Source organism: Petaurus breviceps, unplaced genomic scaffold (assembly GCF_028583685.1).
Source record: "Petaurus breviceps papuanus isolate PSGF00001 unplaced genomic scaffold, PetGlider_PUasm1.0 37, whole genome shotgun sequence".
In the NCBI taxonomy this organism is placed as follows: domain Eukaryota; kingdom Metazoa; phylum Chordata; class Mammalia; order Diprotodontia; family Petauridae; genus Petaurus; species Petaurus breviceps.
Window position 1 is genome coordinate 37,843,903 of NW_027186296.1, and position 27,828 is coordinate 37,871,730.

The window sequence follows — 27,828 nt, forward strand, 5'->3', positions numbered from 1 at the left end:
AAGATTAAGCAAATGTAGCATACTGGGAAATGGAAGCATGCATTTTACAAAGGGAAGTTGTGCCCGATCTATTAAAACACACAGGTATGTTGGAACCAATGAATATAATTCAGACTTTAAAAACATTTGATAAGCATTACAGTGTGCCTGGCACATAGTAGACAACTTATGTTTTCTGAGTGAAAAACAAGGCTGTATCCTAAAGGCTGTTTTTTTTTTTAATTGAGATTCCATGTGATTGGGCAGTGTTTTAAGTGTAAGAAAAAAAAATATTAGGGACAAATGAACACTTTTGGGTACAAAATACTGTAAACAAGGAGTTATTACCAGAGATTGTTGCTTGGACCAAGCCTACTATTTTTTAAGTGATCTGAAAGAGAGAGTAGTAAGATCTCTAGGTTTTCAGATATCATCAAGAATCTTGGAAACTAAAACCGAGAGGAATAAACTGTAGTAAGGGAGCTCATGAGGTTGTGAGTGGGCAGAAAATTAGGAGAGGATCTTTGAGCCAGGAAAATGTAAAGCAGTTGGGGAAAAGTAATCCAAACTGTGTTTACAAGAAGGAAGATGTTGACTTATTCTTTTTTTTTCAAATGCTTTATTAACTTCTGATTTACATCATTCATTTCTGCCAAAATATTACAAATTTTCTCCCCGTTTTTCCCCTACCCACCGCCCCAAAAAACAGTCCCATAGGATATCCCCTCCTCCAATCTGCTCCCTCCCATATTTTCTCCCATACCCCTTTCAACTTTGCCAGTGGATCTCTGTGCCCCAGTGCCTGTATATCTTATTCCCAATTACATGTAAAATAGTATTAATAACTATATATATTTGAATATTTGATTTTAAAACTTTGAATTCCAGATTCATTCCCTTCCTCCCTTGTCACCCACCCTTACTGGGAAGATAAGCAGTTCAGTATAGGTTGTACATGTGTGGCTAACGCAAAACAATAACATAGTAGATATATTGTAAAAGACTGACTGTATTTCCTTCCCTCCTATCCCACCTCCCACTTGTTCTATTTTCTGCTTTGATCCCATCCCTTTTCAAAAGTGGGTGCTTCCAACTTCCCTCCCCCCCAACCTGCCCTCCCTTCCATCATCTCCCCTCTCATCCCCTTCCCTCCTACTCTCCTGGAGGGTGGGATACCCTATTTAGTGTGTATTTCATTCCCTCCCCAAGCCAAATTCAATGGGAATAAGGTTGACCCGTTCCCTTTTGCCTTCCTATTCTTCCCCTCCATTGTAACCATTTTCCCTTGCCTCTTCTGCATGAAATAGTTTACCCTATTCTGTCTCTCCCCATCTCCTCTCATTATATTCCTCTCTCACCTCTTAATTTTACCTTTTAAGTATCATCCCTTCCTGTTAAATTGGTCCTGTACCCTCTATCTATGTATACCTGTAAGTATATATACACACATTCACATATGTATTCATATGCCCATATACCCTCATATATAGACATTGGATTCTGTTTAACAGCATCTTGATTTCTCATAAAGTCATTAGCTTCCATTTGCTTCAGTCTAATTCTGAAGCAATGTTTCTCCTCATTGAGCTTTTGAGATTCTTTTTCCATCTGGTAACTTCGGCTTTTTAAGGCATTCTTCTCCTCATTGCCTTTTTGAGCCTCTTTTGCTGTTTGAGTCAGTCTGTTTTTTAAAGTGTTATTTTCCTCAGTCAGGCTGTTGACTCTCATTTCATAATTTTCTTGCATTGTTCTCATTTCTCTCCCCAATTTTTCCTCCACTTCTCTTATCTGATTCTGCCTATAACCAGCTCGTATTTTCCTTTGAAGCTTTTGGTGCACGAGTTCTGACTTCACTGTCTTCCTCCTGTTCCATGCCTTGCTCCTTTTTGTCCCCAAAATAGGAATCTAATGTTGGAATCTTCTGTCTGCTTTGTTTCCTTTGCCTGGTCATGTCTCCCCTCAATCACTTGACCCCTGGGCTTTTTGCCACAGTAGGACTCTGCCACCAGACAGGGGAGCTTTTGTCCCAAATGCTGGGGTTTTCTCAGATGCTGGAGGTATTAGTTGGGTGCCCTCTCTGAAGCCTCCACATGCTCTGGCAAGCTGGACATACACCCTAAGACCTCCACCCTAGACTGCAATCCAGATCCAAGCAGGTTAAAGCAAGAGTGATTACCCCTCAGACTGGTGCTTGGTCCCCCTACACACTGCAGGCCAGGAGCTGAAGCTGCCACATGGGGCTGGCTGGTTGTGCTGGAGTCTCAGCAGCTTCTCGCTCTGTGGGCAAAAGCCACACACTCCTACTTACTGGTCCCAAAGTCCAGACTGCATTGACCTCTCACTTTGTCCTTTGCATCTATGTGTTGATAATTCTGGAAACGGCCACAGCTGCTGCTGATCTGGAGTCCCTCCAGCCGGTGACTGGTCAGGCCAGCCCTGGGGCTAAAGCCTCGGTGTGGGGCTGGGCTAGGCTCTCAGAGGGCTGTGCTGGCTGATTCCTGCGCCAGGCTGTCCTCGGCGGGAGGTTAGCTTCTCTGTGTCATTTTGTGGGTTTTGCAGCTCCAAAGTTTGTTTAGAGTCCCCTTTTTACATGTATTGGGGAAGGTGGAAGCCCGAGCCGAGGGGAGGTCCTGCTTCTACTCTGCCATCTTGGCTCTGCCCCCCTCTCCCCCCCACTTATTCTTTATGATCCAAAAAAGAGGTCCAGGGCTCATTATAGCCTCAGACCATGGCCTGGTATATTTCCAGGGGAAGAAAGATGGACAAAATGTTCATGAGACATCATCAGGGAAGGGATGCGATACAGAACAGAAAATGCCATCCTGCCCTTGTTAGAACCAGGCCTGGTGTGTTTGTACTTGGAACATTCCAATAACAACATAAGGGGAGCAGCAGAGGGGTCCACAGAAGGGCAGTAGAAATGATTGAGGGGCTGCCTCATGAAAGACTTTAAAAATGAGGCCTCTGCAGTTTGGAAAAATGAAGTTTAAGAGACGGTATGATCAAAGTCTCTGAAATGAGAAATGGTACGAATTGAGTGAATAGAATTGTTCACTGTATCTGAGAGTACTAGCACTACAAGGGCTTCCTTGAAGCTTCTGAGATAAATTTGGGACAAATAGAAAGAAATCCTTTTTTTTTTTTTTTAAGAGGTAGTAAATTGATGGAATGTGTTAACTCAAGGGGATGGCATAGGAAAGAGACTCAAGGAGATTTTAGATCTGTTCATGGATATTAAATCCACAACATAGCAGTTAGAAAATGTTTGGGTTTAGGAAATATTTGGGATGCTTGGGATTGTCTTTAATGCTTTGAGGTTGACGTTGGGGATGAATTTGGGGTGAGGAAGTTATTCTGTTTTTCCATTAACAGTCCTTTGGTTCCTTTATGAGCCACAGAATCCTGGCCTTGATATGCCCCTTAGCTGACAGATGCGGGAAGGCTCACTGTCTACTTCTCCAAGCTGCCTCTCATCAATAAAAATTCTAAAAGAAGATGAAAGAAAATGCCCACTCTATCTATCTCAAAACTTCCCTTCAGTACTTTTAACTTCAATCCACTGAGTTGCCCTCATCGATATGAGGACTCACTTTGCCCTCTGATAATTTATGTGCATTTGGCTTTTTGTCACCTCCCCGTTCTTGATGTCTTCCTTAAGTTTGCTTGTCTCAGCTTCTCATCAGAACTAGACCTCCCAGGGCTCTGCCTCCCTCATCACATTAGAAGTGGCCCAAGGGAAGAGATGGCACTACCACCTCTCAGCCAGGGCTCTCCCTGGGGAGTTTGTGAGCACTCAATTAGGGATGTTGACTGACTGCCTCTCCCTGTGCCCTTTCATCCCAAGCATGAAAGAAGAAAGATGTGCATTTTCAAAGCCAGCCCTTATGGGGGTGAAGCAAGTTGTGTGTGCCAGTTAATCTCTTCCATAAGCAACACTATCTAGCCTTTGGGTCTTTCAATGGATCACGAAGCAGAGAACAAAAAACAAACAAATGCATGGATGTCTTTTTAGGGCAGATAATTATTAATGGACCCCAGCTCAGGTCATGCTTTGACTGAATAGAATAGCATCGTGGCTGAGTTTGTGCCTTTTTTTTTTAAATGCACCAGCAGAGGGGCTTTTGGCCCTTTGTAGTAACATGCTCTCCTGTTCCCACACTAGGGAAGAAGTCAGAATTGTGCTTACTCAGTGAAATGGAAAATTGTTTTCTTAAAAGGGTGCCTCCTGCCCTTTGGTGGGGAGGAGGTTCACTCCCTAAGGGAGGCTCTTCAAGAGTCTTTTACACCTGGGTGGGCCAAGAGGGAAAGCCCTCAGGAGCCCAGAGCATCTGGGATATGCTTATGATTTTTCTTTCTCTCTTCTTTCCCTTCAAAACTTCTATGTCCCTTTCTCTAAGATTCTTTCATTTATACTGTATATATGTCTTACATGTATCTAGTTATTTGCACGTTGTCTCCCCCATTTGAATGTGCGCTTCTTAAGAATGAAGACTTTTTTTTTGACGTTTCTTTGTATCTCTAGTGCTTAGCACAGAGCCTGATGCATAGTCATAGTAAGTGCATGCTGTAATTATAGCAAATATACATAGTAATAAATACTTGTTGACTGATGCCCTATTTACTCAAGTCCCTGACATTATGCTCTGTTAAGTAGTAGTTTGTATAATTTTTTTTTCTTTTATGGATGGACCTGTGAATTTATTGGTGTAGGGGATTCTTAGTGAGGAGTGTTCTCTGGTCAGTATAGATCAGTACCTCCTTTGCAGCTTTATAACCTTAGAAAGTTGCTTGAGGCACTCTCCAGTTAAGTGACTGGCCCAGGGTCACCTAGCCAGTAAGTATTAGTTGTTGATGTTAGACACAGACTTGAACCCAGGTCTTTGTGTCTTCTAGGTCAGTCTTAGATCAGATGTATAATATTTTATACTTTCAAAAATATGATCACATCTTTTATTTCACTTGAGCCTCAGTATATCCCTTTGAGATATGTAAAGCAGGCACTATTTCCATTTTGTAGATGAGATGATTGTGGATCAGAGGAAAAAAAATGACCTGGTAACAGAATCAGGACTGGAAAGCTGGTTCCCTAACTCCCAGCCCAGTGCTTCACTCACTAAGTATTGCTGAAATGGGTTGTGCAAATAAACTAATCTAAACATGAGTGTTAACTAGGTAAAATATTATGGCCCTCTTGCCCCAACATAGCATCTTGTAAAAATGCCTATGTTTCTAGAAGGTCCTTAGGAATGGTTCTGGTAGGGATTGTAGGCACAATGGCAGGGATGTTGATGGTCAGGTGAACTTAAGACTTGGTCGAGCTGTCTTCCTTACCTCCTTTCTTGTGACTGGAAAATTGGGTAGAACATACCTTATTCACATTATTAATAATATGTATTAATATATAATATATCCTTATAATATAATATAATATTACTATAATTATAATATGTAACATAACTGCATTTATTCTAGTTTATTTATATTATATTTATAAATAGTATATTATGCTATTATATGTAATTTAAATATTTATAATGTGATATATTACTGATGTTAATATTAATGTTAATAATATGTATTAATGATAGGGAAACTGAATCGCAGAAAATTGTCCTGTACTTCAGTGATAACATTTCCAGTTGTTCCTGAGATTGGAACAATACTCTTCTCTTCCTTCTCCACATTCTTCCCCTAGGTGATATCCTTAGCTCCCATGTTAGGGCTTTTTAAACTTTTTCTACTCGACCCCATCAGCACTTCTTAAATTATGGGTCTCTATATGGGATCTTGACCCACAGGTTCAGAAGCACTGGCTAAATGATTATTTCTCAGCAGATGACTCCAAAATCCATTGGTCCAGATCTAACCTTTCTCCTGAAATCTAGTATCATCATACATATTGCCTCCTGGGACATCTAGCATATTCTATAGGCATTGAGAACTCAAAATGTACAAAGAAGAACTCAGTTTTCCCATCAACCCATCATTCCTTCGAACTTCTCCATTTTTGTTGATGATTCAGGTGTGTGTAACCTTGGAATCATCTTGACTTGACATCTTGATTCAGCCTCTACATCCAGTCAGTTGCCAAATCTTGTTGAGCTTACTTCCATAACATCTCTCTTATCTTTCCCCTTTTCTCTACTCAAAACTTCTCCTCTACTTCAGACTCCTATCATCTCTCCCCTGGACTATTACAGTCACTTCTTCCTTGGTCTCCTTGCCTTTGGTCTCTTTTCTTTCTAGTTCATCTTCTACACAGCTGCCAAGTTGGTAATCCAAAAACATGTATCTGCCCATTTAACTCCCCAACTCAAAAAATCATCAGAGGTTCCTTATTGCCTATGGGATAAAATACAAAATCCTCAGCCCTTCATCAGGTTGGAATCCTGGTTTCAACCAATATTTCCAGGCCGATTTCATATTACTTCCCTTCATGCCCTCTCCCTATTCTTGTCAGATTGGCCTGCTAGCTCTTCCCCATGCAGGACATTACATTTCTACTACTATGCCTTTGCCCACAGTCCTCCATGTCTGGAATGCCCTCCCTCTCCTAGCTCTTAGACTCTTCAGCTTTCTTCAAAGCCCAGATCAGAGGCTGCCTCCTATTGTGTTGGTCCTTTATTTTTGAAGAAGATTATGACATCAGGGAAATGATGACATAACTTAAAGTTGACTTTGATTTGAATGAGGGAGGGCTGTGCAAGGTCACCAGTCTCACTTGATCCTCCAGAGCCATCTGGGTCCAGTGGCCAGATATTCGTCAGGACCACTGGACCTCCTAGGAAAAGCCTTTTCTTATGCCCCTTTCTTTTCTTTTTAAAATTAGTTTGTATATTCTTTGCATTTACTTTGTATTTACTTCCAGTAAATTATCTCAGTAGAATGTAAGCTCTTCTAGGACAAGGACTACTGGGGCTTCTCCCTTTGATTGGCTGACTCTTCCCAGAACCTCCATTTAAGGAGGGCACCCGGGTCAGTCATCCTTTCATTTCTCAGTAGACTGAACTCGTCATTATCATACCTCTGCACCTGATATCTTCTCCCCTTCCTTCCTCTTTTTCTGAGAGTCTTTGTCTTCCCTTATAGGGCAGTACCTGTTCTCTTTCTCTACCCAACTTACCACCATAAAAAGGGTATCTTTTGTGCCTCTTACTCTGGGCATAGTTTGTGTTGCTTACCCTAGACCCAACCAACAAAAAGATGAAAGAGATGAGACCAAAACTCAGGTCATCTGATTTCTAGTTCACTGTTCTTTCCAGTATACTCTGGTCCTTCTGGTTACAGACTGGCATAGTGGATAGATCATGGGAACTGGGGTTAGAAAGACCTAGGTTCAACTACCACTATAGGCATTTGCCAGCTTTGTGACCTGAAGCAAATCACATAAACACCCTGAGCCTCAGTTCTTTCATTCGTAAAATGATTTTTGAGGTTCCTTCCATCTCTAAATCTTATTTTCCCGGGAGAAGATACTTCATGTATTTCCTTGACTTTAAGTAGGGATGAATCCTGCCTAATGTAGGGTGATTAAGGTCACATTTATTCTGAAAGATCTTAGGGCAAAAAACACAAGCAAATAACTTGAGTGAGGAGATTCATAAAATTTAAGAATTAGAAGATCTCCGAGATCATCTAGGCCAACCCAAGTATGTTTGCTATCTTTGCCAACTTTGTCATCTTCAGATCTGAGAAATGGGCAAACTCACCTCCATCAAAGGTATTGTTGAGAATGTTAAACTGTAGGGGGCCAAGAACAGATCCCCAGGACACTATTTCGGAGACTTCCTTCCAAATTGACATTGAATTCTTCAGTCCTATTGCTGGCAATCTTATTGCTTCCATCATACTCCCCTACCCCCAGAATGGTGCAAAAACCTTGTAAAACCTTGTTAAAGTTAAAGTAAAACAATGATTATGATAATGCAAGTTAAAATAAACAAATTCAGTAAAATAAAGTTGAATTAAGAGTAATTGGAATGACATTTTGGCCCTAAAGAAAAAATGAGGAAACACCTTCCTTTTGGTAGATAAGTTATGGTGAGAGGGGGTGTTGATTTATATGGAATACTACCCACATCACTAGATGCTAGATACCTTCTTTGGGTCAGTTTGGCATAACTGTTTCTTTCTTTGAAGGGAGGACTTGGAGGAGTGGATTATATCTGGACTTGAATGAGCTAGAAACAAGAGGCAGCAATAAAATTTTAAAAACAGATAAACTGTATTTATAGTATTTCCGTGACCTACCAGTCTGTTACAAAAAGAAATGTGGTTGGATATAACTGGTTCTCCATCAATCCATTCAGTCCTTTGCAATCACTGCTTCTTTTTCGATACATTCACTAACATTTTCTTTAATGAATACTCTAGAATTTTTCTAGAAGTCAAATTCATATTCACTAGTCTACCTGTCTGTTCTGTTCCCTTAACTTTTTTTTAAACCAGGTAAACATTTGTTTTTTTCTGATCCCAAGGCTTCTCCCCCCCCCCTTGTCCTGTCCCTCATGACTAATTTTCTCCAAAACCTTTCCAAGATCATAGACAGTGGCTTAGCAAACATATCTTCCAGTGGTTTCAGTACCTTGATCTGTAGTTCATTTAGGTTCAGTGACATGAACTCACCAAGGTAGCTAAGTGCTCTTTTGCTGTCTTTCCCTACTTATCTTGGAATATTACCTCTCTATTAGCCATTTTGATGTGTTTTTTCCCAGTCCAAAGATCATTTTCCTTAGTGGAGAAAGCAGAAGAAAATAAGATTTGAAAGTTCTATCTTACCTCTGTACTCATCAGTTATCATCCCATGCCCAGCAGTTGTCTATCCTTTCTTTGATCTTCCTTTTTTCTCCAATACAGTTAGAAAAACATTATGAACTTTTTGCTGTCCTTAGCATTCCTCGCCAGTCTCAGCTATTTTTGACTTTTAGCACTCCTAACATCCTTATGTAATATTTGTAAAGCTCCTAGCACAATGTCTGGCACATAGTAGGCATTTGATCCCTTCCTCCCTCCCTCTCTTCCTTCCTTCCTTCCTTCTCTTCCTCCCTTCTTCAACCATAACTCCAGAACTCAAGGGATTCACAAGCTTCGATTTCTCTAGAAGCAGGGACAGCAGATCTGTGCCTCTATGTCTTGCACCTCATTTCTTTCAACTTAGAATGTAAGCTCCTAGAAGACAGAGACAGTTTCATTTAGTCTTTGTGTCCCCAGTGCCCAGGACAGTGCCCAGCACAAGGTAGGCCCTTAATGCTTGTTAATTAATTGGCCTTTCTTCCAGACCTTTTGTCCTTTCCATTTCTCTGGGTCCTTTGCTTTCTGCTTCCAGGTTCTCTGATGGACTCTTCTGTTTCCAGCCTTTGATAATCTTGGCCATCATCTCTTTTCTTGATTCTTATAATGCTCTACCTCAGGATTTCAGCTTCATCCTCTCCAGAATGAAGTCATTGGTTTTTAAAAAAAACATTCATATTTCAAATAATTCTAACTTGTATTTGTGCAATTTAGCTTCTCCTCTCTTATTTTCTTTCTTTTTACTCCTCCCCCACCCCACCCCCCTTTTTTTGATAACTAATTTACTCCAAATGGCAGCTAGCCAGCCTGGCTCAGAATAATCACAGATTGTAAAGCAGAGGCAGGAGGCACAGTCAGCTGACTTGGAACCATCTAAATGGCAGCTCTCCATGGCTCCTCAAGCCCCCCCCCCTCCCCTTGGTAAAGGACAAAAAACTCAAATCATATATACAGCCAACCCCAGATTGTCTAAATGTGGATTATCCATGCTGTGGGTTATCTGTGACTGTTTAAAACCTACTGGGAGGCTGGCTCCCAGGAGGAGGAAGAGAGAACACTGCCTTAAGAAGGGGAAAAAAGGGTTCAAGGCCTTTAGTGAAGAGGAAGAACAGGAAACTTGTCACTTAGGTGAGATTTTATTGCTGGCTTGGTGAAACAAGATATTTAATTACTTCTGGGAGAAGGAGAAGGGTATGTGTATTAAATTCAACTCAGATTTAGGGTGAGGGTAAGTTTCCTTTACTCACAGCCAGCAAGTGGGTCAACCCCCTCTATCCTTGACTACGATATTATTATTAATTATTAGAATTTCTTACTCTTAGAAGACAGAGTCTGGACTCAGATCTTTTCTAAAAGCAAAACTAGTATGCAAGTATCCTCCAGAGTGAAATAAGCAGGTGCCCAAGGGATTCTAGAGGAAACCTGACTCTTTTGTAGATAGGGGAGGGGGAATTATGTAGAATATTGAGCTATAAGAGAATTTAGAAACTGTGTGATCCTGCACCCCTCCCCCATGTAAAAATTATTGCTCTTTTGTTTTAGCATCAACCATAGCAACAAATATCACCTCAAGTTCTCAACATATCCCTTTCCCTTCCTCTTCCAGAGAGCTATTCCTTATAATAAAGAATAAAAAAGTAAAAACAACAGGCCAGAAAAACTGACCACCACTTAAAAAAGAACTTGACATTACATGCAGAGTTTCACACCCGCAGGCCCCCACCTCTGCAAGTAGAGGAATTGGCTTCTTTTCTCTCTTCTTTGGGGTCGATTGATTATTGTAATTTTATGTTTCTTTGTTTTTGTTCTTTCCATTTATATCGTTGTCATACTGTATATGCTGTTTCCCTGGTTCTTTATAGTTTATTTTGCTTCAGTTCATTTGAGTCTTCCCATACTTCTGTGTATTCATTGTACTGAGAATCAGGAGAATAGAGAGAAAGGGGCAGGTAATCAACACAGTGAAGAACTTACTGAATGTGGAGTGAAGACCTGAGTTCAAATCCTGCCTCAGAGAATTATTATGTGTCCCTTTAACTTTTCTCAGTCTTCTTATTTCTCACCTGTAAAAAGGGGATGATAATAATAGCATCTGCTTTTCAGGGTCCTTTGGGGACCAAATAAGATAGTTTCAATGCTTTGCAAATCTTAATGTCCCTTATAAGTGCTAGCTTTTACTGTTATAGTTACCATTTTTTACAACATTGTAATATTCTATTACATTTATATACCATATCTTGTTTATACATCCCCTAATTGATGAGCATCTGTTTTGTTTCCAGTTCTTTGCTACAACAATGAAAAAAATACTGCTATTGATGTTTTTGCCCCCTCATTTTTTTTAATAGGAAATTGAGAACCAGAGGGAAGTGACTGGACCAATGTCATGAAGCCTGTAAGTGACAAAACTTGGACTTGAGCCCAGGAGATACCCAAGAGTTGAAGGGGAGAGTTCTAACTCCTTTGATTTTTCATTATAGTACCCTGCCTTTTGGGTGACGGGGACAGATCCAGCAGCTAATGAGGGTATATAGACTTGCTATTAGATCAAGGATGTTTCTAGATGGGAAAAATATGCTCTTTCTTTCTCCCTTCCCTGTTCACTCTTCAGGCTGGAGAGTTCCTTTCAACCCCTGTATTAGCCCTGTACCTGCTCTCATTCAATGTCTTTCCCTGAAGCATGGATATAATCAACTTGCCAGTCTTAAATAAACATTTGCCTGGATATGGGAAATGTCCAGTCAAATGTACTTTGGGAGTGAGGTCTATGGTTAATGCCAGAATGATGTGACTTGAGCCTATTGTCAGTGTATTGCTTTGACTGGGAACTATGTTTATTCTCTGCCCTGATAACCCTCAGTTAACTGTTTTAACTAATCAGCTTAAGAAACCAGTTAAGGCTCACTCAGTTCAACAATTTATTAGATGCCTGTCATGTACAGGGCAGTGTGAGAGGTGTTTGGGATAGCAAGAAAAAAATAGAGTCTCTGCCTTGTTGAGAAAATATAACGTATACACAAATGAATACAAAGAACATAGAAAGTAATTCAAAGTATTCTGCTCCAGGGAGCCCTTCTCAGGGCAAGAGGCATTTACGTGTGAGACAGAATAGAATTGTTGATTCAGATCTGGAAGAGACCTCAGAGTTCATGCAGTCTAACCCACTTATTTTGTGGCTCAGAGGTAGTATGATTTGCCCATAGCCACATGGATGATTAGTGGGACTCTAATCCAGATCTTCTGATTATACTTTGTCCTGCAAATTACCTCAGTATTCATTTTTTTCCCTTTGTTATTGCTGACTTGTACCTTTTCTCCTGCTTACAGTGTTCTATTCTTCTAGTTTCTGAAGATTTCCTACTGATTTAATGTTTCTTTGCCCACCCACCTTGCTCTTCCCCTTCATTTCCTTGGCATTTCCCAGTTCCTGGCTGCTCATCTTCCCTACAATCTTGAATCTTTTCATGTTTTGTTCTGTGGTACAAGTCCTCTTGTTTACTGATTTAGCCTCTGATTCATGGCTGCCTTGATCATTGTTCTTTGTGTGCGTCCTCCTTCTGACTCTTTTTCTGGTCCCATAGAATCACAGAGTTGGAATATCTTGCAGAAATTGTTTGATCTGTTTTGTGTCTATCTAGGAATGCCTTCTACATCCTCCTTGAGGAGCGATTGTCCAGCCTTTTAAGGCCTTCAGCATAAGGAAACCCACTTTCCCTGAGGTTGTCTATTCATTCCAGTTTTGGAGAGTTCTCATTGTTGAGGGAGTTTTTCTTTACAGAGAATTAAAATCTTCCCTATCTCCAGCTTCTGCTTATTGTTCTTTACTCTGCTCTCTGAGGCCAAACAGAATAAGCCTTACGGATCTTCCACAGGAAAACCCATCAGGTGCTGGAAGTTAGTCTTCCTGTCTCTCCTACTTCATTTCAATGATCCTTGCCTGACACAGTCTGGATGACTGTAGCTTGTCAGAGTCCTACATGCATGCCTGCCTGGGTAGGACCCCTTCCTTCTGCCCTTGTGTTTCTTTGCCTTTGACTCAGTGGGCATGTTTGCTATAATGGGTGAGATTCAAGCTAACCAGGAGATGCAACTTGTTTTCATTACTGTTTGTCTACTCTTCTGTGTCCTCAACATGGACACGTGTATCTTTTCTGGGCTGTCACTTTGGTATAAAGCCAGATTCTCCTTCTCCAGGCTTCTTCCCACTCTTATGGCAGTACCAGTATTTCAGATACAAGCTGGGAGAGGAAATGATTGAATCTAAACAAAACTGTGTTGAAATTGCAAGAAGGAAAAAAATCATAGAAGCAAATGTGTTGTTTATCTATAGTTATGTAAAGCTTGCTTAAAAAAAAAGACTTTTAAGGACTTGGGCTAGATATGAGGAATTGCTAAGAATGCAAATATGCATTAATGTTTACAAAACAATTTCCCTATAATAGCCCTGTGAGACAGGGCAAAGGAAATAACATTTCCATCTTACAGATGAGAAAACTGAGGTGTCAGAAAGGTGAGGTGAATGTGTACAGTTGCACATGAATGTGTATGGTTACCCAGCTAATAAATATTAGAGACAGGATTTGAATTCGTCTCCTGTCTCCAAATGAATGAATTAATCAATATTAAATACCTGTTACATTTTAGGTGATAGGGACACATACAAAGATGAAATAATCCTTGCTTTCAAAGAACTTGAAACTTATTGCTGGATAGGTATGTATCTATGCAAGTATAGATGGAATAAATAACAAAATAAATATGAGGAGGGCACTTGCAGCTGAAGGAGAGGGATGAGTGAAGGCTTCATGTAGAAAGTGGTGCTTGAGAGGAGTTCTGAAGGAAGTAATGGGTTTGATGAGACAGGTGAAGAAAGTGTATATATTCTAGGTATGGGGGACAACAATGAAAAGACACTTAGAGGGGAAATGGAATGCCCTGTGGGAGGAACAGTAAGAAGGCCACTTTGGCTAGACCATAAAGTAGGGGAAGGAGAGTAGTATATAATCAAACTGCATAGGCAGGTTAGGGCCAAGTCGAGAAAGATTTTAAAAGCCAAATAGAGGAGTTTTTATTTTGTCCTACAGGCAATAGGGAGGCATTAAAGTTTATTGAGTAGAGGAGTGACATGGTCAGACCTGTGCATAAGGAAAGTCACTTTGGCAGCTCTTCAGCACCTCTTACTCTCCAGCTCATTTCCTGGAATGGATTCCAGTGCAGGAATATGGAGTGACCTGCCCTGTCGGACTCTCTCAGTCCAGGACAACAAAAGCATCTGACTGCTGTGATAGAGAATCAGGCTAGGGGTGTTACAATTACAGGAGTTCCTGCTGGGAGGGAGGAGGGTGGTTTAGATTCATTTATTCATTAAACAACCCTGTGTCTAGGTTGGGGATAGGGAGGGAGAGAAGAAAGTTTAGATAAAATATCTCCCTTTACTCCCTTTGGAGTTGACCTCCACAATCCCTTATAAGCCTTCAAGTTCTATAAATGTTTGCAGTTGAGATGAGTAAGACTCACCTTGAAAAGCTGAGAATTTTTCTAAGATGTCAACTTGGGGGGAAAATAGCTGGGTAGCATTAGGTTACTCATTCTACATGTGGAAAGTCACAGAGTAACTCAGATTTGACAGCAGTTTGTCAGTCATGAGGTTTGAACCACCTTGTTTTTCTTTGAGCAGAATTTCAGACTGACTATGTTGATCATCTGAAATCCATAGATATTCAGAAGTCCCTTTCTCCACCCCACTATCTTTTCTACTCACCCTCCATCTCAGCTCATGGAATGCTTTAACTTTGGGACTTTGCCCCCACCCTTCCCTGTGAATAATACACTAGCTGCCCAGGGGAGCTGACTCTTGCACCGGTTTGCAAGCCTGTTTAAAAAATCCTAGTTCTAGAAACCTTTTTGAAAGGAGTGACAGATCTTACTCCAGGATAATCATTTATAGATCAGGTGATGATTTCCTTCTGTGTGTTAATGACACTTGTATTCTCAGGAGAGCCCAGCCAGCCTTGTCAGATAATGCTGATGCTCCCTCTCTGAGCCTGCCTGCCCCAGTCAATCAAACTCAGCCCTTTCTTTTGTATTCCCTCTCACCTTTGGTGCCCATGCTGGAGCTGGGCTGGAAAAGTTCCTTCCTCTGAAGAACTTTTGGCTCTTGGACTCATGAAACTCTAGGAATCTTTATAGGGAACAGGCCTATAGAGGTCCAAGGTACCTCCAAGGTACCTTTCTTTGTTCTTGTGTCATTAAAAGATATATCTACCTCTCATCTCTCAGTCTTCCCACTGGGTACCTTCAAAGGACTACTTTACAAAGGAGAGATTGGTGGAAGATGTTGGATGAAAGCAGGGTAATGTTTTGTTGCTTCCTGGGTTCCCTAGGGTTGTAAGGATGGACAGGTGCTCAAAAGGGGAATTTTCTGGAGGAAACTGTTAAGTTTTGGGAAAATGGGTTGGTATTATTAACCCTCAAAAGGTTCTTTGCACTTCTTGAACACCTATTTATGTGTTAGGTGCAAAGACAAAAATGAGACAATCCTGCCTTCAGGGAGCTTACATTCTGGTTGGGGAGACAACATGTACACATATAAATACATATTCATTATATTGGGGTGAGGAGAGGCAAGATCAGACGGGAGAGTGGAATTGAGAGGCCTCAGGGAGAAGTGGCATTTGTCTTGAGCCTGCTAGGAGGTGGTGGTGATAAGGGATTGCATTCCAGGAAGACAAGACAACTTGTACAAAGACATGGACGTGGAATCTGAAATGTGAGGAAAAAACAAGAAATCCAGTTGAGGTTTACCTTAGTGTGCGTGAAGTGGAGCAATGTATAATAGCCTAGAATGGTAGTTTAGAGCCAGGTTGTAAGGGATTTAAAATGCCAAATAGAGTAGTTTGTATTTAATTCTAGAGGTAATAGGGAACCAATGGAGTTTATTAAGCAAGGGAATGATACAGCTAGACCCGTGCTTTAGAAAAATCAATTTGGCAGCTACATGGAGGAGGAATTGGATAGGGGAGAGACTAGAGCCTGGTACACAGTTAGGAGGAGGCTGTTGCGATAGTCCAAGTGAGAGGTGATGAGGGCGCTGCACTAGGTGTGTGACTGAGTAATGGGTGTGGAAGGGGGGGGGGTAAGAAGTGGTATGGAAGAGAGGATAAAGGTAGGAGAGATTTTGTGAAATGAGAATCAATAAGTCTTGATAACTGACTGGATTTATGGAATGAATGAGAATAAATCCCTGAGGATAACACTGAGGTTTCAGACCTGTATGACTTGAAGGTTAATGGTACCCTTGCTAGAAATAGAGAAATTCAGATGAGGGATGTGGTTTATTTGTTTTTTTGGTCGGGGAAGAAAATGAGTTTTATTTTGAACATGTTGAATTTGAGATGCCTATAGATAATCGGTTTGATATGCCCAAAAGGCAGTTGGGTATTTGGGAGTAGGGCTAAAGAAAGAGTTGAGGGCCAGAGATATGCATCTGGGAGTTATCTAGATAGAAATTATAATGAAATTCATGGGAGCTGATGAAAAGAGAGGGGGGGAGGGGGAGGGAGATGGAGATGAAGAGGGAGAGAGATATCCAAGGGAGAGCCTTGGGGTACAGAGGTCATAATTTTGGTGGTGACTCAGCAAAGGTGACTGAGAAGTGATAGAACCAAGAGAGCAGTGTCAAAAACTTAAAGAGGAGGAGTACCTAGGAGAAGAAAATGATCAGCAATGTCAAATGTAGAAGATAGAATAAAGAGTAGAAGAAGCCTATTGAATTTGTCAATTAACACATCATTGTTGGCTTTGGAGAGGGAAGCTGGAAGCTGAAGTTGAGAGATGGGGTCAGAAGCCAGATTGCAAGGAGCTGAAAAGTGAACAAGAGGAGAGGAATTGGAGGTATAGAAATTAGTTTTTTCAGAGTTTGGGTATGAGATAAAAAAGGAATATAGGTTAAAGCTTAAGGAGATGGTTCAAGTGAAGGTTATTTATTTACTTATTTTCAAAGAAGAGGGATTTCTGAGCACATTTGTAGGCAGCAAAGAAGGAACCAAAGCAAAAGGAGAGATTGAAGATTATAGAAAGGGGATGATTTTTGAGGGGGTGGGGTTGGACCAATCAGCTGAAGGAGACAGGAGAAGGTAAGATTGAGATTTTGGGTTGGGCAAGGAGAAGGGCCACCTCTTCTTTGGAGCCTGTAGTAATGGAGGACAAGGTCAAGGAGAGGTTTGAGATGTAGAGAAGGGGAAGAGAGGGAGCTCACAGCAAATAGCCTCTTTTCTCAGTAAATTTTGAATAGAGACCATATGCCCAAGAAGGCAAAGGGAGGCTGTGTTATGAGAGGCTTAAAAAAGGAACTAAAGGTTTGGAATAACTGCTGTGGGACGTGTGATAGAGAATTGGTCAGGGAGGAATAAAATGATTGTTTCTTGCATTGAGGGTCCAGCTGAGATTAGAGAACATAAATTTTTAGTAGGCCTTGGCTGCATGACTTCTGCCATGTTGGTTCAGGAGCATGTGAATAAGTAAGTAGAGGGTGCAGATTATGGAACTAATCTAGTTATATTTTGGTAGGGGCTGAGCAAGGTTATAAAAATTGGACAAGGAATTAGAGAATTAAAGACAGTGTAATGTTCCATTGCCTGACTTTAAGATCAAGGTTGGGAAAGGAGGAAAAAGAGCTAGAGAAGAAGCAGTAAATGACTGGGGAGAGTAGTAATGGGTCAAGAGCCCTGGGCTTTCGGTTGCTAGTGCTAATGATAGGGGATAGAAGCATGAATAATCAAAAAATCCCTTTGAAGCTTTGGAGTAATATCATTCCCAGGCATGGCCATCTATTCCCTTCTTCAATTATTCCTTCTTTTATTAACTCAAGATTAGAGGAGGTACATTGTGAGGCAGTAGAAAGAGGATAACATTTGGAATCAGAGTTCCTGGGTTCAAATCCTGTCTTGGGTACTCTCTAAGCACCTGATATGAATCAGAGTAAATCACTTTACCTCCTTGGCTTAGGTTTTCTAATCTGAAAAATTAAGGGGTTGTACTAGATGACCTCTAAGATTCCAACTCTAAATTTATGATTCTAATGTAGGTGGGCACCCTGGATAATATACTTGTGAATAATTGAATCACCTGTATTTCCTGGTAGACCCAGTGTACAAGTTGGTAGGCAGCTTGAGACAGAAGACAGGGAGGAGGGCTAAACCACCCCAGGCTGTCTCTATCTCTCTTGTGTATTTAAATGGAGAGTCAGAAAATGTGTCGAAGTGAGATCGTAATTAAATTGTGGACATAGTGCCAGACAACTTAACTAGAGCCCCCTCATGCTACATGCTCCCAAATTTAATTTTCCAAATAAACTCAGTGTGGCATTGATGCCCAGGGAGGATCAATAGAATGGAAATTGCTTGCAGTTTCCCCTAAAGTGTTGCAATGGATTACTGCTCTCACATTTCCCCTCCGCAGTCCTTTTTCTGCCAGAGTGGGCCCGACATTCATTCCAGGCACATACGACTTAAGGAAACAGGGAAAAAATGGAAACTACAAACTGTGCTCTCGAGTACACTCTTGCCTGTGATGTGTAGGCTTTCAGAAGATTTTTAGCTCATAAGTCATTGTGGGGAAAGTGGTTATGGTGAAGAAATGTATTTCCTAGGCTTTGGATGGGTGGGTGGGGGAGTTTGTGGAGGAAGTTTGGAGATTGGAATATTTTGAGAAGGTGAAGACCCCTTCAAACAAGATTGGGGAAGTTTAAGCCAAAACTCAAAACCCAAATGGCAGAGTCAAATCCTTGACTTCTGCTTTGCAGGCTGGTGGGGGGCTGGGTGGAGGGGAGTCCCTTGTGGAGATCTGTCTAATCATCAGTTAATTTTCTAATTCTCTTGTGTTCCTCCTTGGGAGTGGTAGGTGCAGAAGAGGGACTGTAGTATCAGATGGCTTTTAAAAACACATGCCCAGAGGGTTGGAGAGTAATGGTGTTACACAGATAATCCTTTATGCTCATTTTGTTTAGGGGTGTGTTTTTGGTAGTGGTGAGGGCAGTTGGGGGTAAGTGACTAGCACACCGCTAGTAAGTGTCTGAGGTTGGATTTGAATTCAGGTCCTCCTGACTCTGTAGCCAGTCTGGCTTCCCTTATAGAGGCTTTGACTGCCACAAATTCAGTTCAGCAAATGTTTGTTTCTACTTGTGTGGGGAACTCTGCTAGGTAAGATACAGAGTTGAGATTGAGTATATTCTCTGTTCTCATGAAGCTTATGGTATCTCAGGAAGATAGGTCACATGTATAAGTATAATACAAAACAATACGTAGTTGGGTAGAGAAGAGTAGATATGAAGGAGTATATCTATGGTCCTTCTTGATTAGTGTGAACAATGAATTCACTGAAATGGTCGTATTATTCACATTTGTACCGCATATTTTCCATTGGGCTGGAACCAGTCACTGTATTTCATATAATTATAACTTCAGATGGTATGAATTAATATACATGGGACCACTTGAGGCGAATTCATTATTTTCAGTAAAAGGAACCTGGCTGAGTTGTCGGTTGGTTTTGCTGAACTGTTTTTTCCCCTCTCTTTTAAAAATTCTTTGTTACGTGAAATGAATTCCTGATTAGGGGAGACAGGAGGAAGGCTATATTTGAAAAAAACAAGTGATGTTAAAAAAAAAACCCAATACACAAATTTAGAAGAGAAACACAAGGAAAGTATGAGGTCCTGAGTGAGGTCATGGAAAAATCAGAGATTTCATGGAGGAGGAAAAATGTGAAGCGTGAGCAGATGCATGGAGGTAGGAGAGCTTGGGGCATGTAATGGAAATGATGAGTACACCTGTTTGGTTGGAATTAGAGCAAGCTGGAGTTTAGGCAGTTAGGTGGCACTCTGGATAGAGCACTGGGTCTACAGTAACAAAGACTTGAATTTAAATCCAGCCTTGGGCAAGTTACTTGACCTTTCTCTCCCTCAGTTTCCTCAATTGTAGAATGATACAGATAACACCTACATCACAGGTTGTTGTGTGGATCAAATGAGATCGTATTAGTTAAGTCTTTAGCCCAGTGATTGGCACATAGTAGGCACTTAATAAATGCTTGTTCTCTCACACTACCCTCTACCCCTGCCTTTTTTTTTTTTTGAGAGGATTTGTTGTTTGTCCTTCATTTTCAAAGAGAACCAGTGACATCGTGGGGTGACGTCTTGACTTGTGTGTGAATTGGATTTAAGTGAGGCAGAGCTGCATAAAATTGTCAACCTGACTCTCTTTTCCCAAAGAAGTCTAGTGGCAGGACAAAACTCAGATGACTGGTGATGGCCTGGGATGGCAGTGGATGCCCTTGGCATCTTGGATGTCTTTGGAACAAATTGTTCTCATTCATCCATTCCACCATGGAAAGTATTTACATGCTTGTGATAGATACCCCCCCAACTCACCAATGGATTTGAGGCCCATTGGTTGCCCTCAACCTGATTTAGCTTGTGTGCCAAGACAGTTTATGGGGCTGTGGCAGCTGTGCATGCTAAAGCTTCTGGGAGCCACAGGTGAGAATTGAGTGCCCAGGTGGACATCAAAGGTGGATGAGCAGCCCTGAAAAGGGCTAGACAAGCCCTCATACCTGAAGTTCTAATCTTCCTTGAATACCCCATACACCCCAAGATAAGAAAAGGAGGATGGCACCAGAGGGTAGATAAACTTGAATACCAATAAAAGGAATTTGAATTTTATTTTGGTAGGCAAGAAAACGGTCTGAATGATTTTGAGCAGAGGAATAACCTGATCAGGTCTATGCAGAGGGAGGATTAATTTATTTTTGTAGTTAAGATCAACTAAAAGGCTCTGGTCTGTGTGTGTGTGTGTGTGTGTGTGTAAATGACAACCTGCACTACAATATTAGCCATAGGGATAGAAGGTAAGGGGATGTTGTAATGGATATTTTGGAGGTAGAATTGGAAAGGACTTGGATGGGGGAAGGGAAGGAGAGATGGAAATGACAGCCCCTAAGTTTTATGGCCTGGTTGATCCTACTATGAAAGAAAGAAGTCAGAAGGAGAGCAGGGGAAATTGATAAAGTTTTTGTACATATTGATTTTGATGTCCTCATGGCGCACCCAGGTGGGAGTCTTCTACAGATTAGAGATGCTTATTTGGATCCCTAAAAAGAGATTTTTTTTCTCCCTTTCTTGGCTTTGGAGGTGTCACCAATGAGCAATAAAAGGAGGAAAATCAAGTGTCCAAGACATCAGCAGACTGGGCCTTTGGGCCTTGGATAATGAAAGCTCTTCCGTATGGGAATTTGTTTTCGTATGTATATTTAGATACATTCTTTTTTATTGTCTAGTGTTGTGGGGTGGGGGAAAGAGGAAGGAGACATAATAAACACTTGGTAAATGAAAAAGAATTTAAAAAATAACGGAAGTTCTTCCCTAGCAATCGTAGATGGGGTTTTGAGGGTAGGGATAGGTTTGGCAACCACCAGCATGCATTTGGAGTCCAGGAGAAAGGGAAACTTGGACTGAAGTTTCTGTGGGCTTGCTCTGGAATGCTCTACTCTCAGAGAGGTACTTCTACCCATCATTTAAATCCAAGCTTTTATGTTCCTCTCTCCTTTAAGCCCACCCCAATTTCCTCCCTCGACATCACATGCCACTTAAATGGACGAGAGAAATGCAGCTTGTGAGAGAAATGTATTATTTCATATTGTATTTATGTATGTGAATTAGCCCCTTGAAAATAGACTATAAGGTCCATGAGGACAGATGACATTGTCTCCCAAATCCTGACAGAGCCAAAGATGCTTCTTGGAGTTGACAGACTGACCATGTTTGGAGACTTCCAGGGAGAAAAAGTTCCTGGAAATTAATTAGTGGCCAGGGACATTGGCTACCCCGAGGCTGCAGGAACTGAAGTTTTCTTTTTTAATAGAAAAGAGTATCTGCTCATCTGTTGATTGATTTTTCCTTCTAAATTCCTTTCTCTTTTGAAATTTGAGAGTTTGGAATCTCTGTTGCATCCTAATGAACTCCAGTCCTTAGTCATTTGTTCTTGGCTCCAGATGATTTTTCTTGAATCTCTCTCTGCCCTGATTTCCCAGACCTCTGGCGCTTTATCACCGATTGTAAACCCTGCTCATCTTTGGGCTACTTTCTCCTGGCCCCACGTAGATAGCCACTTACCCTTTTGTCAGACAGGATCAGAACAAAGAAACAAGGTTTCCCTGACCCATGTAGGGGCATATGGGCAGAAGAGAAGACAGTTTGGGGTATGACTGAGAAAGCCCTATTTCACCGTAATGGTGTTGGCAGAAGGTAATAGTTTTTGAAAGTGGAACTCATCCATGGAGAGGGACTTGGAAAATTCTAGAGATAAGGATTTTGAAGATATTTCTGCCCTAATTTGGTGTAGAGATGCTGGAGGCTAACTTCCCAATGCTTTCAGACTAAATGCCCCCAAGGGGTCAAGTGAGTTTGGGCTGAGAAAAGATGTAGTTTTATACAATGGAAAGAAGCATTTGTCTAAGTCACTGGTTTCCAGCCTTTTTTGATTGTGCACCCCTATCAGAAATAGGTTTTTTGTTTTAAAGATCTGATTTAACCAGTTCATTGCTGTTTCTCTTTTCATTGCCCATGTAAACTAAGGAGCCCCAAACGCACCCAGTTGAGAGAACCCCATCCCTGCATAAAAGCAGAGGGGGAATAGGTGTTTTAGCAATCTGGGGCACCAATAGGCAGGAAGGATATATGTGTTGAGTTTGAGTTCTTGTGTTATTTACAATGCTTCATGGAGGTGAATCGAAAAACAAAAACACAGCTGTTGCTAATTTAAAATGTAACATCCCCCAAAACTGGAGGAGAGGAGTTATTGAATATGTGACACAGGAGAAGAAAGATTACTGTGCATATTAAGCAGGGCGAAGAATGATTGCTGAATACATGATGTAAAAGGAGATAGTCTACACAAAATTAAATACAAAAATTCAGTGGAAAATAATTATTGTCCATACATTATAGGCTTGACATATGGTAAGTTTTCTACTTCTAAAAGCTTTGTGTAATTTCTGAATGACCCATTTAGCTGTCGGTTTCTCTTACCCCTCTGAACACTGACTCTTCTACATTGTTAGAGATGCTTACATTCTTCTCTTGGCTTTTAACCCACTGTAGGAACTGCTCTGAAACATCCATTCAAATCCTTTCTGGAAAAGCAAAGAAGCAAAACAAAACAAAATCCATCTCAGGCTTTAGGACTCATGGTTTCTCTCTCAGACCCTTCTGTCCTCTAAAGTTCATAGGAGAGGATCTGAGATAAAGATCTGGAATGGTCCTCAGTGGCAGTCTATCTATCTACTTTGACCCCTTCATTTTACAGATTACAAAACCGAGAGCCCCCAAGGTTGTGACTTGTCCAAGGTTATACAGCCAATAAGTATCAGAGGTAGAATTAGAATACAAGTCTTCTGACTCTATAGTTCTCTTCCCACTGTACAGCGCTGCATTCCAGGGTCTAATGAGCCTGAGCAATGTAAGCCATAGTAAGGTAGCATCTGTGCAGAGGGGAAGAGAAGAGACTAGAAGGTAGTAGATGTGTGAATCTTTCATACTCAGCCTGATTTGTCTAAGTCTGAAAGATCTACCTGACTGACTTCTTTCCTGAGCCAGGGAATTGCTTGTAAGTGCAGTTGCATTGTGTCTTCTTTCCCATTAGGGGCAGCAGAATCCTGAGGCCCTGTGCATGGGGCAGAAGAGAACCTAGATATAGTTTCCTTCTCCCAGCCTCTACCTACCACCTTTCACTTCCAATGAGGCCCAGAGAGAGAGAGATACTTGTCCCTGATCTCATAGCTGGTCGATGGCTTAGAATTAGACAAGATCAGGGTATCAGTTTCCAGACTTTGTTCAGTGAGTGTTGTTTTGACTGTTGCTTCTCTTTCTCTCCACAATGGGTTCCTGTCCTGGTTTATTCTCTGTTTACATGCTCCATCTCCTTCTCTGGGGAATACCCCCTTCTGTCTTTGGTCCCATCTCTTTGGGCTTTTCTTGCTCATTGCTTATACATCAAGAATGCCCATTCCCTTTCTCAAGGTAATAAATTACAATGGAATTTGATGATGATTTTCACCTTTAGGGCCAGACAGGTTCTTGTCCTTGGTTTTCTGACTGTCACTGTATAATTTAGACCAAACCGGAGTGAGGTATCCAGAATAGACAGAGCTCTGGCCGGTTGGCTTGTCACTAAGTGACATGAGGAGAGCTGGAGAGCTGCTGATGCATCTGCGTCTCTGCTAGTCTGGTGTCCAGGAGGGGGAGTGTATCCCGAAGGTCTTTGAAGAAGTCCAAGTCCTGGTGTGTTGATTTCTGTATTTTAACGAATAACCTTGAAGGAGGAGTACCAGACTTCACCAAGAGAAGAAGGAAGCAAGTGTTGGCTGATGATTGAAAGGAAGATTGAAGCCTGCTCATCCTTCCTGAGCCACATTGCGGGTTTTGACAGCATATTGACTGAAGACTCTCACTTTGGGAAGCAAGAACATTAAAGCAAGCATGAGGCATCGTTGTTCCTCCTTAAATGAAGAGGGAGATCAAATCAAGATGGAGCCCTCGCCTTGCTTTTAGTTTTTATTTGATGTTCTTTTCCCCTATACTGGACATACTAGTTCCCTCTCCTTCCTCATACCACACACAATGACTACTGCCTTACAACAAAGAAAAACAGTTAAGAAAAACAAAATGATTCAGTGATGGAATTTTATAGTATAAACAATACTACACACCTATAACCTTCACCTCTATAATTGAAAGGAAGTATATTACCAAAGCTTATAGAAGTATAGGATTGTAGATCCAGAGCTAGAAGGGGTTTTGGAGGTCATCTGGTAAACCCCCCCCCCCCCTTTATAGATGAGGAAACAGCCCAAGAAAGGATAAGCAACTTGCTTGTGGTCACACTACCTGTGTGTGCAGGCATCATAGGCAGAATTTGAACCTCAGAGTCAGTGCTATTTAATTATCCACTCTTGGGGCCAGGATTGGTTGTTAGAAATTCCTAGTTTGGCTTTCTTTTTTAGCAGTCTTTTCATTGACATTATGTCTTTGGTATGTTATTCTCTCAGTTCTGCTTTCTTTACTCTGAATCAGTTCATTCATATCTTTTTATGTTTCTGATTTCCTCATTCTTTCTTATGGCATAATAATATTCCATTTTATTCATATACCACCCTTTGTTCAGTTGTTCCTCAGTTGAGGAGTACTCATTCTGTTTCCAGTTTTTTCCTTCTACCTCCCCTTATTAAAATTTTATTTTTTACTTGTAGGCATGCTTTGTATTTTTTTTAAATGACGATGACACAGAGGTCATTTCTCTGAACTCATTAGTATTGCTGCTATGGAAAAACTTAATTGGATGAGCACTTTGGGTATGGGTACCGATCTCCCATCTGACTGACTTGGCCTTGACTGGTGTGGCAGTGAAGGCTCCGGGAGAATTTTATTGATCAGTTTTTGTGGAAGAAGAGTCATCTTTGTTTGGGACCTGGAAAAGGGATGGGGGCTGAGGTGGGCATTGAATGAAGAGAAAATCCCTGAATTACTAGGAAAAGACAGGTTCTCAGCAGGGGACTGATTTGTTGGAAATAGCGTGAACCTTCTAGTGCTGCTACATGTGCATCTACGGCTGCACATATACAAGTGAATTCTGTGTCCCTGGTATATCATTGTTAGTGTCCGATTAGGTAAAAATGCCCACAGGGCCACTTTATCCACTGGCTAGGCTGGAGGGTGGGTTGGGAGGGGGTTTGATATAGGGCTATGTGGTAGAAGGTAAGGATAGATAATAGTTACCCATGGCTGCCCACCTTGGAAAATGAAAATGCTGCTTTTAAAAGGAATATACCTTGTTTCTTCCAATAGATGTGAATTCTTATAGGGTTGCTGATGACCTTTTATAGCTATTAGCATGGAGCTTTACATAGGGGGAGTTCCCTGTAATGCTTACTGACTTAGTAGGGAGGAAGGAAAAGAGAGAGAGAGCTGGAGAAGGAATGGGGACACACTGGGATTTATTGATCCTTCTCACTCCTTGGTTCTTTACCATTATAAAAATCGCCTTCCCTTTTTGTATGAGTGTGAAAATCAAAGCCCAAATAGTTTCTTTTCCCACCCTGACTCTAGCCCTTGGTCCTGCAGGAAGGCAAAGGGCCCATGTTACTTTTTCCTCATCATCCTTCACTTTGCCAACCGTGGAAAGTAATGATATATTAAGGCACATTAGGTTTTCCATCCTGCAGGCTTGCTAGGGTTTTTACAAATTAGCAAGGGTAGGACTATAAGGACAAGAATGGGGCTTTGCTCATGGTGCTGGAGGCGCCAGGAATTAATACACACTTTGAGATGTTGGGGATATTGAATTCATTCCTTAAATCAATCCTTAACCAAGAAGAATGAGGGAATTTTTTTTTTTGGACAATTAGCGAGTAATGATAACCTTGAGAAAATAGCTATTGATGGAAGGGCAAGTGGTGAGGGACAGGGTGGGTGAAGGGGAAATCCGTGGAATATTTAAAGGAGCATAAATCAGCAGACCCAGATGACGTGTTTCCCGGGGCTGGGAAAGACTGCCTGACAAAATTGTTGACCCACTTACAGTGATAGATGGCCATGGTGTAGTGGTAGGGGTGCTCTTGAATTGAGAGGGGTGTGTTTGATTTCTTAGCCTAGAGATATAATTGGAATGAAGCAACTGAGACTTTGTCCAGGGCGTACTATGGTGGGGGGGGGGGGGAGGAGTAAACTTCTCTGTGGCCACAACTGTCCCGGTGTCTTACTTGGTGATGGCGACAAGCTTATCCCTGGCTGCCATGTTCAGCATCCTATCTCCATGGTTCTTTTTCTCCTTGGGCTTGCCAGTCCCCAACCTCTAGCTGATGGCTTGGTGGTCTCCTGTATTGCCCTGACTGTGCCTTTGGTTGAACTGTGCCCTGTACCATGACTGCCCCGTCTTTCCAAATGTTTTTACTCCAGGTGAAAAATATCTTCATTATTGCCTTGCTTCAGACTTTCCTTCATGAGGGACAGCTTGAAAGAAGCTTCAGAAAGCAGGAAGGAATTTGGGCAGGAAGATTCAGGTGGTTCTCCAGCCAGCCCTTATTCTTCTTACCTTCCTAGATTTTTGTACCCTGTAAGAGGTAGAGAGAACATCATTTAAACTGAGCTCTTTATCTGGTAAAGCAGATGAAGCTACAGAGCCTGTCTCATCCTGTAAGGTGGGAGATGCGCCTTGTAAGTTCCTTTCAGCTTTCCTGACAACCATCTCCCCTGTGCCTAGAGCGCTGAGACCCCTTAATGATGATCTGTCTTATGCAGGGCTTCCCAATAGGAAACACTCCCCTTGAGTTAGAGGGACCATGAGTTGGGGGAGGGAGCTAGATTATGTGAGAAGTGGGCAGATGTGTAAGCACTTGTATGTTACCCAGAGCCTGGGGTTATGGGGGGTGTTTGAAGAATAAGCTCCCTGAGGTCAGAAGCCAGGCTAGCTATGTAACACAGACAGGGCCAGACTCTATTCCCCTTCCCTTTTGATCTCTGTGTGTTGCACATCCTGTGTAGTTCATAGAACCATGGAGTGTTATCAATGGAAGGGAAGTGAAAGGTTATCTAGTCCACTCCTGTCTTTCCTTTACCTGAATGTTAAACAAATTGAGGCCCATAGAGATCAAATAATTTACTCAACTTCATCCAGCATGCTGATGGAAGAACCATTATGAATGAATGAATGAACGAATGAACAAACTGCTTATTCTGTGCAAGGCACTGCACTAAGTGCTGGAGATGAGATGTTCTTAGCACATCTTCTCTGTTGTCTGACCATTGCCAAAGGCAAACACTTTTGCAAAATTCAGGGATGCCAAAGCAGCTAATTGTCTCTGGTGCCTTTTTTCCCCTCTAGGACTGACCCTTCTCAAGGACTGGCCCCCTTTCCATCTGCTTCATTCACTCCCTTCCTTTTATCCCTTCATCCTTTGCTACTGTGGCCTTCTTATTATTACCCAAATTACTGTTGTTGCTAGGTGTGG

At 41.5% G+C, this 27,828-nt stretch overlaps 1 protein-coding gene across 1 annotated transcript in view; it reads left to right on the plus strand.

The window, feature by feature from the left end:
* The window catches only part of LOC138168710 (multiple epidermal growth factor-like domains protein 11), a 226,879-nt gene that overhangs the window by 69,341 nt on the left and 129,710 nt on the right, over positions 1-27,828 (plus strand). The window lies entirely within an intron of this gene.